At 40.8% G+C, this 12,426-nt stretch overlaps 1 long non-coding RNA gene across 1 annotated transcript in view; it reads right to left on the bottom strand.

Annotated features, from left to right (window-relative positions):
• The window catches only part of LOC110271400, a 23,893-nt gene continuing 12,483 nt past the window's right edge, over positions 1,017-12,426 (bottom strand). The window contains exon 3 of the long non-coding RNA XR_002362116.1: positions 1,017-1,027. This is a non-coding gene — a long non-coding RNA (uncharacterized LOC110271400). The remainder of the gene's footprint in view (positions 1,028-12,426) is intronic.

Genomic DNA, 12,426 nt, shown 5'->3' with positions numbered 1-12,426 from the left:
TTCATCCTGACACCTATAGACTGCTTTTGTTTCCCTTCTCACTCAAGGACAAAGCATCCAAATAGCTGGAATCCTTCCCGAAGGAGAGTTTAACATCCTGGGAAGATGTGGTGAACAAATTCTTGGCGAGATTTTCTCCTCCTCAACAGATCAACAGGTTGAGAGCCGAGGTACAGACCTTCAGGTAACAAGATGGTGAGACTCTATATGAAGCATGGGAGAAGTTTAAGGACTTGACAAGAAGGTGTCCACCAGATATGTTCAACGAATGGGTGCAGTTACACATCTTCTATGAGGGTCTTTCTTACGAATCAAAGAAGGCAGTAGACCACTCATCTGGGGGATCTCTGAACAAGAAGAAGACCATTGAAGAAGCCTTAGATGTCATTGAGACTGTAGCTAAGAATGACTACTTCTATGCTTCTGAAAGAGGCAACACTAGAGGAGTAATGGAGCTAAATAATATGGATGCACTGCTGGCCCAGAACAAGCTGATTACCAAGCCGCTGGCTGACCTTGCCAAGAAGATGGAGAGGAACCAAGTAGCAGCAATTACCACCTCATCAGCAACTCAAGAAGGAGTAAATGCAGAGGCAGATGGTGATCAGGAACAAGCCAACTACATTGGAAACTCACCTAGGCAGACCCATGATCTATATTCCAAAACTTATAATCCTGCTTGGAGGAACCACCCAAACTTTGGGTGGAGAAATCAACAAGATCAAGGCCAAGATCAGAGACGCCACAACCCCAACAACAATGCAGCTCACCAACATTCCACATAGAGATCATATCAGCACCCACCTAACAACATACCTCAACATCCATACCAAAGCCAAAATGGCCCTTCTCATCACTCCAACTCCAACTCCAACTCATCAACATCTGAAGATAGACTCTCAAGGATTGAGACTCTACTTGAACGTATATGCAAGGAAGTTTAAGACAGTAAAATGTTCCGGGAGGAAGTGCGCTCCAATATGCAGAATCAAGATGCTGCCATCAAGAAACTTGAGACACAAATTGGCTACCTATTAAAGCAAATTCCCAGCCATGACCTGTGCAGCAACACCAATCCAAACCCAAGAGAGGAATGTCAGGCTATCACCCTCAGAAGTGGGAAGGAATTGAAGGAAATTCCCAAGGATTCACAAGAGAAGAACTCAAATAAAAAGGAAAAGGAGCGAGATAAAGTCCAAATTCCCATTCCCAGTTCACAAAAAAAAGGAGAAATGCTAAAGCCAGACGTCCCAAAAGCTCCATACCCTCAGCAATTGAAGAAGAAGGGGGACGACAACCAGTTCTTAAGGTTTTTGGAAATCTTCAAGAAACTACAAATCAACATACCCTTTGCTGAAGCAATAGAGCAAATGCCGCTCTATGCCAAGTTCTTGAAGGAATTGATGACCAAAAAGAGAAGCTGGAAGAACAATGAGACTGTGATACTAACCGAAGAATGTAGTGCCATCATTCAGCACAAGCTACCCCAGAAATTAAAGGATCCTGGGAGCTTCCAGATCCCTTGTATTATAGGAGAAATCACAGTGGAGAAGGCTCTATGTGACTTAGGAGCCAGCATAAATCTGATGTCAATAGCTATGATGAGAAAAATGAGGATTGAGGAGGCTAAGCTAACAAAAATGGCCCTACAACTGGCAGACCGATTGTTCAAGTTTCCTCATGGCATAGTCGAGGATTTGCTAGTGAAGGCAGGAGATTTTATCTTTACAGCAGACTTTGTAGTGCTGGACATGAAGGAGGAAGCCAAGGCCTCCATCATCCTGGGAAGACCGTTCTTGGCCGCTGCTGGAGCTATTATTGATGTCCAAAAAGGTGAATTCACCCTGAGATTACACAATGAGAAGATGACATTCAATGTATTCAAGGCCATGAGCTACCTACAAGAACCATTAGGAGAGTGTATGAGGTTAGATTCACTGGAAGATGCAGTACAAGAAATTTTTGAAGAAGAAGAACTTGAAAGGTTAACAGAAGAAGAATTAGCATCTAGCGAAGAGGCTGCAACAGCGGAGATTCATGTTCAGGGTGCACCAAAGGAGGAGAATGAAAGAAAAGAAGCACCCAAACTTGAACTCAAAGCACTGCCACCCACTCTCAAATATGCGTATTTAGGAGAGAATGAAAGTTACCCAGTGATCATAAACTCAGCCCTCAGCTAAGATCAAGAGGATGAACTACTCCAAGTATTGCGAAAGCATAAGGATGCATTTGGATGGACCCTCACTGACCTGAAGGGAATCAGTTCGGCCATATGCATGCACAAGATACTGTTGGAAGAGGATGCCAAACCATCCATTCAACCCCAAAAGAGGCTGAATCCAGTCATGAAGGAAGTGGTACAGAAAGAAGTCATGAAGTTATGGCAGGGAGGGGTAATTTACCCGATCTCAGACAGCCCATGGGTCAGCCCCGTGCAAGTTGTCCTAAAAAAAGGAGAAATCACTGTAGTCCCCAACGAGAAGAACGAACTAATCCCTACAAGGACCGTCACAGGATGGCGGATGTGCATAGCTACAGAAAACTCAATGAAGCTACAAGAAAAGATCATTTCCCCTTCCTTTCATGGATCAGATGCTAGAAGACTTGCAGGACATGCATATTACTATTTTCTCGATGGTTATTCAGGATATAACCAAATAGTGATTGATCCGAGAGACCAAGAGAAAACCTCATTCACTTGCCCATATGGAGTGTTTGCCTACAGGCGCATGCCATCTGGGCTATGTAATGCACCTGCAACCTTCCAATGCTGCATGCTCTCCATTTTCTCAGATATGATAGAAAAATTCATTGAAGTCTTTATGGACGACTTTTCAGTATTCGGAGATTCCTTTCCTAATTGCCTAAATCACCTGGCCCTGGTATTAAAAAGATGTCAAGAGACTAATTTGGTCTTGAACTGGGAAAAATGTCACTTTATGGTGACAGGAGGAATAGTTCTTGGCTATAAGGTTTCTAACCAAGGCATTAAGGTAGACAGAGCTAAGGTGGAACTCATTGAAAAATTACCCCCACCAAGTGATGTCAAGGTAATTAGGAGCTTTCTGGGGCATGCTGGCTTTTACAGAAGGTTTATTAAAGATTTTTCAAAGATAGCCAAGCCCTTAAACAATCTCCTTGTATCTGATACACCATTTGTCTTTGATGAAAAATGCATGCTAGCATTCGAAAATTTAAAGAAGAGGCTGTCTTCTGCCCCTATCATTTCCCCACCTGACTGGAACTTACCATTTGAACTGATGTGTGATGCATCTGATTTTGCAGTTGGGGTAGTGTTAGGGCAGAGGAAAGATAACTTAGTCCATGTAATATACTATGCCAGCAAAGTCCTCAATGACACTCAAAGAAACTATACCACTATTGAAAAGGAGTTGCTGGCAATAGTGTTTGCATTTGACAAGTTTAGATCATACCTCATTGGTGCCAAAGTGATTGTTTTCACAAACCACATAGCACTTAAATATTTGTTTGCAAAGCAGGAATCAAAACCAAGACTGATAAGATGGATCTTATTGTTGCAGGAATTCAATATTGAGATTAGAGACAAGAAAGGAGTGGAGAACAAGGTAGCCGATCACTTATCCAGAATCCCTCACGACAAAGGTGGAACGCATGATACAAGTGTGAATGAATGTTTCCCAGATGAGCAGTTAATGACGTTTCACAAAGCACCCTGGTTTGCAAACATTGCCAATTTCAAGGCAACTGGGGCTTTACCTCCAGAGATCAACAAACATCAAAAAAGAAAGCTCATTAATGATGCAAAATATTTTGTCTGGGATAAGCCGTATCTCTTCAAAAAGTGTTCAGATGGAATCTTGAGAAGATGTGTTTTAGAAGAAGAGGGAAGAGAGGTCCTATGGAACTGCCATGGCTCATGCTATGAAGGCCACTTTGGAGGGGAAAGAACTGTAGCCAAGGTATTACAGAGTGGATTCTTTTGGCCCACCCTTTTCAAGGATGCCAAAGAAGTAGCAAAGAACTACAATGAATGCCAAAGAGCTAGCAACCTACCCAAAAGAAATGAGATGCCGCAGAATTTCATCTTAGAGCTGGAACTGTTTGATGTATGGGGGATCGATTTCATGGGACCATTCCCAACCTCATATTCAAACAAGTATATCTTGGTAGCAGTGGATTACATTTCCAAGTGGGTAGAGGCTATTGCAACCCCAACAAATGATAACAAGGTGGTCATAAACTTCCTCAGAAAGAATATTTTTAGCCGGTTCGGAGTCTCATGAGCACTCATCAGTGATGGAGGAAGCCATTTCTGTAACAGACCATTAGAAGCTCTTCTCTTACGATATGGGGTGAAACACAAGGTTGCCACACCTTACCACCCCTAAACAAGTGGGCAAGCCGAGATATCTAACAGAGAGATAAAAAGGATTCTGGAGAAGACTGTAGGAGCATCAAGAAAAGACTGGGCGAAGAAGCTAGATGATGCTCTTTGGGCATATAGAACGGCATTCAAAACATCTCTTGGGATGTCCCCATATCAACTGGTGTATGGAAAGGCCTGTCATTTACCACTGGAGCTGGAACATAAAGCCCTTTGGGCTCTCAAGCTACCAAATTTTGATAGCATTGCTACTGGTGAAAAAAGAGTCTTGCAGCTACAGGAAATGGAGGAGTTTAGATCTCAAGCCTATGAAAATGCCAAGATCTATAAAGAAAAGGCAAAGAGAAGACATGACCTCAATCTGACACCCAGGAGCTTCGAAAAAGGACAGCAAGTGCTCCTCTACAACTCCAAATTGAGACTCTTCCCTGGGAAACTCAAATCAAGGTGGTCTGGACCCTTTTCTCATCACAAAGGTCTCACCACATGGACACATAGAAATTATGGAGGAAAGTTCAAAGAGGACTTTCACTGTGAACGGACAGAGGCTCAAGCACTACATGGGCAACATGGGGGAAAACCCCAAAATGAAGTATCATCTCAACTGATGGAGAAATCGTCGAGCTAGCGACGTTAAAAGAGCGCTTTGTTGGGAGGCAACCCAACCTAAGGTAGTTTTCTTTTCATGATCTTTTCAATAAAAGTTACAAGTAGTTTTCCCTGTATTGTAAGGAGCTAAGTTTGGTGTTGCACACCAAAATAATCGAAAAGTGAATGCGTAATTCTAAGTTTGGTGTTCCACCAAAGATTTCAGTTAGAATCACACTACACCTCTTCAAGGGGCATATTGCTAGCCCCAACCAATCAGGGAAACTACTTAACAACAATTTAGTTTCTAGTTCATATTCATTTTATTAATAAAAGCACACGAGGTTCTCTGCATGTATTCAATATGTTGCATTAGGTAAGGAACTAAGTTTGGTGTTCACACACCAAATGAAGTTCAGAAATTCATGACTATACATGCATGCTGACTATTTCTCAAGTGCTTGGGGAACAAGCAACTTTCTATAACTCTGCAGGGATTCAAGTAACCTTCTGGAAAAATAGTACACCGTCATCCAGGGAAGATGATGACAACAAAGAGATAGCTAGAAGGCACCACTAAAAGGTTGTATTGTTACTTGATTCTATATGCTTGGAAATGCTCAAAAAGATGGGAAATCTGAATGTATCCCTGAATTATTAGTTACTCTTTAGTTTAAATCACTAGAATTTAATGTTAGTTTTCCCCTGCTTAGGTCTATGCTAGCTGTGCCAAATTATCTGCTGCATTTTCACCTTGCTTACTTGTATGCTTGTCCTTTGAAGTCAAATAAAAAGAGATGTTATAAAAAACCAGAGTGATATTCAATTTGTGGATTAAAGTTCTTAAGCTTGTGGTGTAGTAATTACTTAGCTAAGTTGGTTCACCAACAAGGTAGGAAGGCAACTATCTGTCCTGAATCATATGCTTGAAACACACCCCATGAGACTAGCTACATAACAAGATCCTAATTAGAAAAAGAGAAAGAAAAATAAAAGTTGAGAAATAAAGAAAAAGAATAAGAAATAAGGCTAGGCACCAAGGGTTGAACCTTAAGGCATGTGTCTGTGGTGCTCCTGTGCAAGGGATATACTTGGATGAATAAGCTCTCAGGGGTGCCTTATCACTTGGTAACTTGGGTTAACTAACCCGGGAGTATCAGCTGAAAGTCCACTATCAAGAGTAACCTTTGCTACAGAACACTTAGTAACCCAAAGAGGTACTGGACACCAAGGCCTCAAGTAAGAAAATAACAAACCATGTGCCTGTGGTGTGTATGTATGGGGGAAAGAGACTTGAGGGAGTAAGTTCTTAGGGGTGTCTTAACACCCAGCACCTTGGACCAACTGGTTCGGGAGTGCTGGCTGAAAGCTTATCTTAAAAGAGTCGCCCCCTTACAAAGCACCTAGTCTAAAGAACACAATCAAACCCTGAAAAGAAAAAGGGATCAATAAATAAAAGTCTCATAGGGTGCAATGAAGTGAGTATTCCAGGGCATGGTAAAGGTCTGAAAGCCAATAAAGGAATGAACCTAAGTTGCTATGCATGAAACCCCATAAAACCAAGGACATGACTTCCACAATAATGATTCATTTCTCTTGTCATTTCATTCATCATTCTAATGTTTCAGTACTTGCTTAGGGACAAGCAAGCTTTAAGTTTGGTGTTGTGATGCCAGGGCATTTTGGCCAGTTTTACTGACCTTTTCCTTACTGTTTTAGGGTAGTTTCATGCATTTTCTTAGTTAATAAGCAAGTCTTGGGTAGATAATCACTTACATCTTGATTTCAAGCAAACATTATGAATTTCATGTGATTTTATGAGAATTATGCATGAATTGAATGACAAATTGGATAATTCATGTCTTATAACTTGGATTAGAGCTTTGATGCACTTTATTTGCTTGATTTCAGGACAAAGGAAGCAAGGAAGAGCCACGTTAGCAACCACGTTAATCTAATTAACGTGACCTCTAACGTGGAATGGGAATAAACTTGCAACGTTAATGAGAAAAGTGATTGCCAATAACGCCTTTGAGACCATCATGGCCCACGTTAATTGTCACGTTAACTACATTAACGTGGTAGTTAACGTGGAGAAAAAGGGAGCCCCAGTGTTAGTGGTAAAAGTGAACACCACTAACGCTCCAAATCGGCAATTAGCTACGTTAAGAGTCACGTTAACTTAGTTAACGTGAACTCTAACGTAGAAAGGAAGACCATGCCAATGTTAGTGACACTCACCTTTGTCACTAACGTTGGACTAAGCCCAATTGGCCACGTTAAGAGTCACGTTAACTACATTAACGTGAACTCTAACGTGGGAGGAGCAAGAAATTGCCAACGTTAGTGACACTAACCTTTGTCACTAACGTTGGACCAAGCCACTATGAGCCACGTTGGCTGCCACATTAATTGCATTAATGTGGAAGCTAACGTGGAGGAAGGAATGATGAGCCAATGTTAGTGACACTCACCTTTGTCACTAACGTTGGAGATGGCTATCACCACAACGTTAGTGGCCACGTTAAGACAATTAACGTGAGGCACTAATGTGAGAAGGGGCGTTTGGAGCGTTAGTGACAAAGGTAAGTGTCACTAACGCTCTCGCGGCTAAGGCATGCCCACGTTAAGAGCCACGTTAGTTATACTAACGTGGACTCTAACGTGAGAAAAGGGGGGCTAAGAGCAACGTTATTGGCAAAGGTAAACGCCAATAACGCCTGTGGTGGACTAAGAGGCAACGTTAGTGGTCACGTTAGTGCCACTAACGTTGAAGTTAACGTGAACCATCTTGGGCTAGGAACGTTAGTGAAAAAGGTGATCGTCACTAACGTTCTCGAACCCACATTTTCACTTAACGTTAACGCCACTAATGTCCTAGCTAAAGTTCATGCCTACTTCACACTTTCTCTGTAAGTAAAGCTGAGTCCACTGAAGATTCCAAACTGCTTCAAACTCAAGATCCAAAGGCCCATATCCAAAGACTTGAAGAGCCAACTAGAAGATCAGAAGAGTAGTATATATAGGAGTAGTTTTGAACTAGAGAGAGAGCTTTTGGCATTGGGAGAACTACTCTCTGTATAATTTTACTTTCTCTGCAACTTCTAGTTTTACTTTCAGAATGTATTCTCCATCTTTGCTTTCCATTCCCAGAGCTATGAACAACTAAACCTCTTTCATTGGGTTACGGAGCTCTGTTGTAATTTGATGGATCAATAATAGTTTTCATTATTCTTCTTCTTTCTTTTCTCTTGATTTTACTAGAAAGCTTTCAATCTTCATCCAATTGGGTAGTTGTCTTGGAAAAGAAGCTATTCATACTTGGATCTCTTCGGAACCTTGGAAGAGGAATGAAGAGATCATGCTAGAAATGCTTTCTCATGTTGGACCAAATTGGGGTTTGGATGTATATAGTGACATATAATCCTACCAACACTTTGATTTGGGAATACATGTGGTATAATCAGTGACCACTCTTCATCTCTTCTCATGAGCAATTAGACCAAGGAATTGGCTATTGATCAAGATTTGAGAGATTGAATTACCAAGGAATTGGGATTCAATCACTTAAGATTGCCAAGGAGATCAATGAATGCATTGATTGAGGAAGAGATGAAGATGAACTTGATCTGGAGAATACAACATCTCTTTAACCCAATGAATCCCCCATTTCTGATCTTACTCATTCTCTTTACTTTCTGCCATTTACTTTTATGTTCATTTCCCCAAATCCCCATTTAAGATTCTGCAATTTACTTTCCGCCATTTATATTTTGCTCTTTAATTCCAGCATTTACACTTTCTGCTATTTACTTTCCCGCCATTTAATTTCCTACCATTCTCAAATCAAATTCTGCTTAGCTCAACTAGAACATTCCTCCAATTAAAGTTGCTTGACCAATCAATCCCTGTGGGATTCGACCTCACTCTATTGTGAGTTTTTACTTGACAACAATTCGGTATACTTGCCGAGGGAAAATTGTTGAGAGACAAGTTTCCGTGCATCAAGCAACCAAAAACAAGTAGGACTAAAAAGAATAGAAAAATATAGTAAGTCTCAGAGTTGTCAATAAAGCTTAGTTCCAAATTCTGAATGGGGCTATTAGCTCTTTGCTTCTGAACAGTTTTGGCATCTCACTTTCCTTTGAAGATCAGAAGTATTGGCATCTCTTGAAACTAAAATTTGGATGATATTATTGATTTTATTTTGGTTTTTCTTGATTCTTGAACACAGCTTCTTTTTGGTGCTTTGCACCTTTTAAGCCTAGCCGTGACTCTAAGCGTTTTGTTTTCCCATATTATCACCGGATATATAAATGCCACAGGCACTTAACTGGGGGAACCCTTTGGATTCGAATTTAGCTTTGCTTAAATTCCCAGTCAGTGGTGTCTAGAGTTCTTAAGCGTAGTCTTTTGCTTTTGGGATCACGACTTTAACTACTCAGTCTCAAGCTCTTTACTTGACACCTTCATACCACAAGCATTCAGTTAGGGATAGCAACTCATTTGTTCTTTTTAGGTCAATATATGACCCTCCTAACCATTGATGCTCAAAGCCTTGGATCCTTGCTCTTTTGATTTTTCTTTTGAGCTTTTCTTTTTCTTTTATTTTTTTATTTTTTTATTTTTTTTCTTTTTGCTGCTTTTTCTTGCTTCAAGAATCAATATTTTTTATTTTTTGGAGAATCAATAATACTTCTCCAAATTCACTGTTCTTCAAAAACCAATATACCCAAGTTAAATATCAATTATATATGCAAAGTTAATTCATACTTTCAGAAAGTAAAGGCAAGGCCACTACATCTAAATAATTGGAATAACTTATGATGTAACTCAAAATCTCATGTATTTTACTACTTCTTTTTCAAAAATTTTCTTTTAAGCATGGTGGGGGATACATACGATATCTTATAACCAAAACAAAATAAATAAAATGAACTACTAAAGAAAATAAATCCTAGGAGTGATCATGCAAAAGCTAGAATAGAAAATAGAAAATAGAATGAAATACTGAAAAGTAGAAAGAAAGGGGGAATGAAACTCAACTACCTCAGTACTGATGGTTGCTCAGGCTGTGCTCTTCTGTAAGGATGATTCACCACCCTTTGGTGCCATTGATGATGGTATACACCTAGTGCTTGCTCTACAATAATAAACTTAACAAGTTTGCTTGTCCCCAAGCAATGAAAAGTTGGTCCTTGCTGTTCCCTTATGGGCGTTGAACGCCTAGCTTCCTCCCTTGCTAGCGTTCAACGCCAGTGCATGCTCCTTGATGGGCGTTGAATGCCCAGCTTCCTCCCTTGCTGGCGTTCAATACCGGTGAGGGACTCTCTCAAGAGTGTTCTGTTTTCAATCCTAAACGTCTCTGCCTCTGTTCTAAGTGCTGCACATGATCACAAACATTAAAAAGCGAGGAAAAACTATGGAAATCAATGATAAATAAAAATTTACTAAAAGAAACCCAAACTAAGGAAAATTGATATCAAAACAGAATTAAACTAAGGGATACTTATAGTTGGGTTGCTTCCCAACAAGCACTTCTTTAATGTCATTAGCTTGACACTTGATTGTTGACTTTCTTCCTCTTCTTCCAATTGGTTAACAGTAATGACTCCAAGGGTGAAGAGGACAAGATTAATGCCCTTAGAATTGAATTCCTCCTAACAAGCTTTATGTTATTGTTATCAGCTTGCTTTTCCTTGCTTATTAGGGTAGGGGTTGTATTGTTTCTTGCAGACCTTTTGTTCTTCATGGATATCATCTTTGGTTTCTTGGTTATAATCCCTTTGCTGGGCTTTCCTTGATTGTCTTCACCACCATGAATTCAGGACTTGGTTGTTGTGTGATAGGTGGAGTGTACCTATCATCACGAACTTCTTGAATTGGTGGTTCAAGGAACTCACCCTCTATGCCTTTCTCTTCTTCTTTTTCAGTGGGCAAGCTCTTCACGAATGCAACAGAGAGAGGTATTTGCTCCGAAATCTCATCAAAAGGAATATTAATTTGCAACTTCTTGGAGCATTCCAAGGGTTGTGAGTAATGCTCATTCTTGGTCTCCTTCTGGGGCTTCTGAGGGTGTGGTATTTCAAGCTTTCTTCCCATAAGAGGGGCGTGTAACAATGTGCTTCAAGCCTCTTTTTGAGCCTCTTCTTCATTTAGTTCCTCAATAGTGTGTACCACTTTAGGCTCAGCCTCTTTGGCCTTGATGAGGGCCTTACTCTCTTCTATTAGATGCACCTCTGTGTCTCCGGGGAGAGTGTTAGGAGGCCTTTGAAGTGTCTGAGGGTTTGGCAACTTGGATATGTACTCTAGGGCTTTGGCAGTGCAGGATGAGTATCCAGGGTGAATGGAAAGGGATTGTCAGGATGCCTAGGGAGGATGTCCTTTGAATTGGCATGTGTCCCGTCCATTTTTTGGGCGTTCAATGCCACTGCTGGTCTTTTCCTGGCGTTGAACGCCAGGGTTATCCCCTCCTGGACGTTGGACGCTAGTGCCATCCTTCTCTGGGCGTTTAACGTCCCTGCTGCCCCCTCTTAGGAGTCTAACTTTAGGATCTGTGTTCTGAGTAAGGATCATGTTTACATCCTTCTTTTCTTGAGCTTCCTTCCAAACTGGAGTCCTCTCACATGAGTATAGGTACTGGTTATTGGCAACCCTCTAAATGAGCTCCTGTGCCTCCTTAGGCATCTTCTCCATGTGCAGAGGACCACCTGCAGAGTGATCCAGTGACCTCTTGGCCATCTCACTGAGACCTTCATAAAAGAAGTATACCTCAGCCCAATCTGAGAACATATCAGGGGGGCAATTCCTGATCAACCGCTTGTACCTCTCCCAAGCATCATAGAGGGACTCGTTTTGTTCCTGCCTGAAGGTCTGAACGTCTGTCATAGGATTAGTCAAGATCTGTGTGAGAGAGAACCTATTCAAGAATTTGTTAATGAGCTTCTCCCAAGTGATTTCCTCTAGGCTCAGCATACCACCAATCCAGTGCTTGACCCCTTACCGCAAATGGAAATAATAATAGCCTGGAGGCTTTAGGATCTACCCCACTGGTCTCTACAATGTCACAGAACTACAGGAAGTTGGAGATGAATTTCTTGGGGTTTTCCTGTGGGCTTCCATGAAACTGGCAATTTTGCTGCATTAGCCTGATCAAGTCTATGCTGACCTTAAATTCATAGAAGCTAGGAGATGCCGCAGTTCTCTTGGTTTGTGTTTTCCCCTTCGGATCCATAGTGACTTTGGTGTCCCTGTATACACAAATAAGAGACAAAGAAAAATAGGGGGAGCCTCTATGTCAAAGTCTAGAGAGCTCCCAGTGAGGTATCCTGAAGAAACAAGAACGCAAGAATCAAAAGAGAGGAATTTCAAAGTTTTTTTTGTAAATTTTGAAAATAAATAAAAAATAGAAAAGAATTAATTAAAAATTTCAAAAATTAAAAAGAAAAATTTAATTAAAGATTTTGAATTTT

The sequence above is a fragment of the Arachis ipaensis genome, chromosome B01 (genome assembly GCF_000816755.2).
Source record: "Arachis ipaensis cultivar K30076 chromosome B01, Araip1.1, whole genome shotgun sequence".
NCBI classification, from domain to species: Eukaryota; Viridiplantae; Streptophyta; class Magnoliopsida; order Fabales; family Fabaceae; genus Arachis; species Arachis ipaensis.
This window is presented reverse-complemented; position numbering and strand designations above follow the sequence as displayed.